The sequence below is a fragment of the Euleptes europaea genome, chromosome 5 (genome assembly GCF_029931775.1).
Source record: "Euleptes europaea isolate rEulEur1 chromosome 5, rEulEur1.hap1, whole genome shotgun sequence".
In the NCBI taxonomy this organism is placed as follows: domain Eukaryota; kingdom Metazoa; phylum Chordata; class Lepidosauria; order Squamata; family Sphaerodactylidae; genus Euleptes; species Euleptes europaea.
This window is the reverse complement of record NC_079316.1, coordinates 71,639,596-71,646,872: the sequence shown is the minus strand read 5'-3', so window position 1 is coordinate 71,646,872 and position 7,277 is coordinate 71,639,596.

Below are 7,277 nucleotides of genomic sequence, written 5' to 3'. Positions count from 1 at the left end.
AGGGCTGTGGCTTCCTTTGTTGAGTCAATCCATCTCTTGTTGGGCCTTCCTCTTTTCCTGCTGCCCTCAACGTTTCCTAGCATGACTGTCTTTTCTAGTGACTCTTATCTTCTCATAATGTGACCAAAATACGATAGCCTCAGTTTAGTCATTTTAGCTTCTAGGGTCAGTTCAGGCCTCATTTGATCTATAACCCACTGATTTTTTTTTGGGGGGGGGGGCAGTCCAGAGTAACACTCTCCTCCAACAACCACATTGCAAAGGAATCTACTTTCTTCCTATCAGCTTTCACACCCATACATGGAATACGATGGCAGGAATTAACTTAATCTTGGTCACCAGTGACACATCCTTACACTTCAGAATCTTTTCTAGCTCCTTCATGGCTGCCCTTCCCAGTCTCAGTCTCCTTCTGATTTCTTGGCTGCAGTCTCCCTTTTGGTTGATGATGGAGCCAAGGAATAGAAAGATATCAGCTAACTCAAGCAAAATACCATGCTCTAGGTTCAAGTTTGTATTTTGAAACCTTCCTGGGTCAGAAAACTCAGATTATGAATACAGAGGCATAAAATAGCTATAAAATGTACTTGCAGTTTTGTCTGTACCGTGGAAAGAATAGCTGATCAGATAACAAATCATAAGAGGAAAAATGACTGATGACATGATTATACTGACTTGTACAGCCAGTAGGGGCTTCTTGGTAATCTTGGTTTTTATGACCACTCAACTAGCACATGCAGATTAAGTCTGGGCTGAAACAAGACCAATACAGCGATGGACTTAGCCACCTCAAACAACTTCAGCTGTATCAGTAGCTAGAGTCTGTAAGCGAGTGATCGTTTAAAGGTTAATCCAGACAAGTCAGAGTTGGTGATTTGGTGGATGCTGCTTGGGATAATGCTTGTTCTGGTCGGAGGGCTGACATTCTTTGAAAGACTCTGCTTGGAGCACTTCTGGAATCTCGGACAGCTATCATGACCAGGAGTGCTCATTATCAACTTCTGCAGAGATTTGCCAGTTCCAGCCAGTACTGAAACAGAGATCAGATCACAGTCACCCCTGTCTTGACTTACTTCTGGATTAGACTGTACATTCCAGATGGTGCTGCCGTTGAAGATGGTCAAGGAATTCCAGTGGGCCCAAAATACTTCTCCCTGACAGATGTCAGGTGGATGAAGCAAAATGTCACTAGTACTGTTATTGACTAGACTTAAGTTATAAAACCCTAAACTGTCTGAGGCCAGCTTGCTCATTAATTTTACAGTGAGCCCCTGCTCTAGATTCCATCAGATACATACCAGCACCTTTTTAGCTGTTACAACACTGGGAAACTTCCAACCTCCTTCCCACCAGGATGGGGGGGGGGGGGGAGAAGGAAGGCATCACCGGTGTCAAATTTTATTAAGTGTCTTATAACCTGGTAGCTTTTAAATGAACTTGTGGGGGGTGGGGGGAAGGCAGCTTGGTAAATCTAACATGTACCTGCCTACTTGTTCTCAGTCTAGGAATAAAAAAGGCAGAATGATGGGAGAGGCAGGAGAGTTACTATACCAGTTCTGAAAATCCTTTTTGTTTAGATCAAGAACTTTTTCAACAACAGAAAATACTAGTTATTCGATCTTGACTAGCAGCGTTCATTTCTGTCTTGTTGAGCTGTGGCCTATAATGTAGAGGCAAAATTATATTGCTTATTGAAATGGATTTAAGAGAATTTATCCTACAGATAGGAGAGTGAGGATAAGATGACAATTGCCCCAGTTCTATCTTACTACATAGCATGTGGCCAAGGAATAGCAACAAGCCAATGCATCAGTATCACCTCCTAATTTACTCAGACAGGAGGCAGGATGTCTGACGGTCTCAGCACAGAGCAGAAGAAAAGGTACATTACACCGGTTATTTAGTGCTCTGGCATGAGGAGTGACAGTTCCTGCTGTGTAATTTCTCTCTGATGCCAAAGTGCATTAAGTGTGAGGCTAGAGGGAGAGAATTGCTGCTTATAAAATGCGAGGAACAGAGTTTATAGGCACCAAAGCAATTCAGCTGTTTTGCAGTCTCTGGCCAGCACAACTAAGATCCATGCTGCTGGAGTCAGACCTTGTAGAATGAAGTCAATCCCAGTAGCTCAGCGGTTACAAGTGTGTTTCTTTTTTTTTAAGCCTTGGGTCAACAAAGCCTGCCATTCTCTTCAGATGGAAGCCCCAGAGCAGTGAGCTGTTAGCCTTGATTCTACAACAGGGAGTATGCGGGAGGAACAGATGCAGACCTGCCAGTTCTTCCGTTAACAAGCTGACAGTTCCCAGCTTCTTAGAAAGGGAATGCCTGTTTAGAAAAGTTTGGTGAACAGTCTTAATCAGCCATTAATGTAAGTTTTCCCGTGGACCAAGTTCTCTGAACAGATAGGCAGCTTACAGATGAGCTAGTTAAAAGATAATTTTGAAAATCCGAATGACAAAGTATCAGGTATTTCCCCTTCCCCTTTCAGCTTCCCTACCGCCCTGTTGAGGAGGGGGAAAGGAGGGAAGGCATATATCCTCAGGCCCTGCCAGTTCATCTGGAAGGCGTCCCCCAGCGAGGCCCTGTCCATCCCTGCCCGCGAGCAGAAGGACTGGCATTTGGTGTTTAGCTGAGATGCAAACAGGTCTAGGAGAGGCCAACCCCAGGTCTGAAAGACCGGGTGGATGTACTGGTCCCTGATGGACCATTCGTGATGGATAGAAAGTTCCCTGCTGAGGGCATCCACTTCCACATTGGACACGCCCACAATGTGAATGGCCGTAAGGGAGACCCCGTGGGAGATGGCCCATTCCCATATGGCCATAGCCTCTTGGCAAAGGGCCACGGACCCCGTGCCCCCTTGCTTGTTGATATAATATTTTGCTGAGGTGTTGTCAGTGGCAACCAGGATCCTCCCCGACACGATTTCTGCAAAAGAAGCAAGGGCATACTTGATGGCACACAGCTCCAACAGGTAAATGCGCAGTGAAGTTTCATGCACAGACCAAAAACCATGGACCTTTTTACCCGCACAATGTGCCCCCCAGCCAGTAAGGGAAGCATCAGAGAACAACTGCATATTGTGGGGATAGACTCCAAAGGCATACCTTCCCTGAGGTTAGATTCCCCTCCCCCCCATGACAAGGTCCGGAGGATCGACCTTGGAATGGAAAGTTTCTTAAATTGAGGGTCCATGTTAGGTGTAAAGTTTCCCAGGAACCACGTCTGCCGGGGCCTCATGCGTAGCCTAGCATGAGCCACGACCGACGCAGTAGAAGCCATTAAACACAGAAGCTTCTGGATTTTCACTGCTTTCTGGAGCCTACATCTGGTGAAGTCATGAAGTAGGGACCTAACAGAAGCAATCCTGGAGAAAGGGAGGAAAGCTTTCCCTAGGGAAGCGTCCAACTCAGCCCCAATAAAATCAATCCTTTGTACAGGGACCAACAGAGATTTCTGATGGTTGATGACCAAGCCCAGGGAAGCTAACGTGTGCATCACCTTGTGCACTGTAACCTGGAGCCCCTCTCGGGTGTCAGCTACCAGGAGCCAATCATCCAGGTACGGAAAGATGGTACAGCCCGTCTGGGCCAAGTAGGCCACAGCCATGCCCTTGGTAAAGATCCTAGGTGCTGTGGCCAAGCCAAAGGGGAGCACAGTGTACTGATAGACCCTCCCATCACATTGGAATCTGAGGTACCTCCTGCATGCCGCGTGAATGGATACATGAAAGCATCTTTTAAGTCAAGGACCCCCAAACCAAGAACTCGCATGGAGAAGGGGCAGGATGTCATGCAGTGACAGCATATGAAAAGAACGAACTCTGGGGTGTTTATTGAGTTCCCTCAGGTCTAGGATTGGACGCTGTCCTCCTCCCTTCTTCTCTACTAAGAAATATCTGGAGTAAAAACCAGATGCGAGTTCAGCAGGCGGAACCTCGGTGACGGCCCCTTTTTGCAGCAACTGAGCAACCTCCTCAGTAAGAGGGGGAAGGGCACGAGGGCCCAGATGGGGGTCCACAGGGCGGGAAAGAACGAAACTCCAGGTAGTAACCAAACTTTATTAACGACAGAATCCAGGAGTCAGAAGTAACAGAGCACCAACTGTGCCAGAAAACAGACAACCTGTTGCCAAACTGTAATACAGGACCATGAGCCACCTGGACTAGTCAGGAAGCGGCTTTTTTCCCCAGAGGACCTGTCAGGGGAGGACTGAGGTCCCCTGCTGCCCCTAGGCTTGGAAGCACTTATTCTGCACAGGCGGCTAGTAGGGTCTAGATTGGCCCTGCTGGCCAGAATTGTAAGGCTGATACCTGGACTGCCTACCAGAATAGGACACCTGTCCTTGTCTGGGGTAGTAGCGGGGTTTGAACCCCGACTGGAAATTCTGCTGAATGACCCCTGAGTACTTTGCATTTACCCTGTTTTTGCGCATTTTATCTAGGGTGTCATCAGTTTGCTCATTGAAAAGGCCTTGCTTATCAAAAGGCATGTCCTCCACTTTAGCCTTGGCATCTGGAGCCAGGCTGGAGGAACGTAGCCAGGAGTGGTGGCGAAGGGCCACCACAGAGGCCATAGCCCTGCTGGCTGCATCTGCCACATGACAGGCAGCACTAAGCTGGTGCCTTCCCAGTTTATAACCTTCAGTCTGAAGGGCTTTGCCCACAGACTTCTTATCATCAGGCAGGAGTTCGATCAACTGGTGGAACCCCTCCCACAGAAACATTTTGTATCTGCCCATCATGGCAGAGAAACTGGCCACCTGTAAGGCCATGGCCCCAGAGGAATAAATCTTCCTGCCCAGGGTGTCAAGCTTCCTCCCCTCTTTGTCAGACGGGGAGGACTGGGAACCCGACTTGTTCTTGGAAGCACAAGCTTTTGTTACTAAGGAGGTTGCAGGGGGGTGATGATAAAGGAGTTCTGCCCCTGTTTCCCTCACCCGGAACAAATTTTCAATTTTCTTAATGGAGGGAGCAACTGAGGCGGGTCTCTCCCAGATAGACTGGGCGATATCCAAAAGCCCTTTAACCATAGGAAGGTTAATTGGGGAGGATTCAGCTGCATACAGCACATCCATTATAGGATCAGAAGGCCTGGGCTCAGCAGCCCAACCTCTACCCCCAAGGACTTTGCCATACGGACCATCTGGGCATTATACAACTTAAAGTCCTCCGTGGGGGACCCCGGGAAGGGGTCCCCCACGGCTTCGTCGGGCGAAGGGACCGACACGGATTCAGAGTCTCTGTCCGAGTCCACAGCCTTGTCATTCTCGTCCCACTTGGAACCTTACCCGTGGACCACATCTGGCACCGACATCTGCGAAGCCAAGGTGGATGGTCTGGGAGAAGGCTGACATCGATGCCGGGATTCCCGGGCAGAAGGCGAACGTATGCCATACTCAGGAGCAGGATACGGCGGGCAACACGACCCGCGTTAATGGTGGTGGTGTGCCCATGGACCATACGGGGCAGGAACGGGGGCATCTCCCGCAGCAAGCCCCAACTCAGGCAACGGAACCTCCAGCGCCTCGTCCTCCAATGACAAAAAGCAAGTGTCGACCCTCCGAGGAGAGCGCGCAGCGCCCGGATCCGACGACCGGCGTTGAGGAGACCTCGGAGTCGCCCGCTTCTCCGAAGCCTTCTCCTTAGCGGGACCCGGTTCGGTCATAGGGATGGAAACCACCGAAGTAGCCTTGGGTCTGGAAGGTTGGGTGGATTTATCCAGGGCCTTAAGCGTTTTTCCCCCAGAGGGAGGCCTTCAGCCGAGAGGCCCGCTCTTGCCTGGCCTTGGTAGTAAACAGGCTACAGGCCTTACACGTAGATGGAATATGGCCCTCACCAAGACAAAACAGGCAATCATGCTCATCGCTCTGAGCCATCTTGGAGCCGCACGCACGACACTTTTTGAAGAGAGCCATATCAATTTTAGAAATTTTTGCCTCATCGAGTTTTGAAGAAAACTCACAAAGCTCAATTTCACGTCCTAACTCCATGGCGGCAGAGAAAGAACTGAGGGAAAAGCTCTGCCCCTCCCCCTCGTCACGTGTCCCTTTGGGCAGGAAGAGCCGTTGGGCTCGGAGACCCGAAGCGAGGGGGGCTGAGCGCTCTTAAAGAGCTATACCTCGCTAAAAGTTTGCTAGAAGATCTCTGCGGCTGGCCTGCGCAAGCGCAGTTCCCATGTGTGCCTGCACAGAAGCCATGACGATGAACAGGTATTTCCCTCTCTTAAGCTATGTTACAGTGTTTAGAATCAAAATGAGAACAGAACAGAGAATCTTAATATTGCTGTTAGCACACACGCTGCATTGATTTACAACACTGTCTTAACTGCTTTTCTCACAGGTTAAGCTGAGCAGGGAGGACAAAATATAGGTAGTGGAAAAAACACAAATGGTCTTTCACAGGAAATGAACCTGTCCCATCTACCTGTAAAGGACAGAAGTCAGCAGCCACCAACACATCCACTGATGGAAACTGACTGCATTACTGGTTATGTTTGGATGTTCACTTGTTTCCCACACTACAGCAATAGTACCTTGAGGGTCTCTCTCTTTTTAGAAAAACAGCAATGACACAAACCTTCTCACATTAGTTTAGTGGTGTTTCATGCTGTTTTGTCTTCCATGTACCAAGGAAGAGGACAGCAATAAAAGTCGGGACTCAAGAATACACGTCACTGTGATATTACAATCTGTTAATGTTATGACTGGATCTTACTAGAAGAATGAGGTTCCCATTGTGGAAAAGCCTCACAGGATGCAGCTTTGTGGTTACAAGTTTCTTATAACTGTGTAAACTGCCACAGAAATTATAGTTAACAGGAAAATCTATTATACTTTATACAGGTAAAAGCAGGGACTGGATAAGGTCTTGATACATCACATTGATTCAGGGATGATACAGTAACAATACTCAGTGTTTTCATTCACTATTTAGGCCTGCAGTTATTGCAGAAGGTTCAGCCATGCAAATATACCTGGTGTATATGTTAAGTGTCATCAAGTCGCTTCTGACTCATGGCAACCCAATGAATCAATGTCCTCCAAAACGTCCTCTCTTTAACAGTCTTGTTCAGGTCTTGCAAACTGAGGACTGTGGCTTCCTTTATAAGGTCAATACATCTCTTGTTGAGTCTTCCTCTTTTCCTGCTGCCTTCAACTTTTCCCAGCAAATATACCTACAATGCTGTATTTTATTCATTGAGTTGGCATGAATCAAAAGATGATTTGAGAACTGTTGATTTGTTAGCTTGAAGCCACACACTTATTATCAGGCCCCGTTG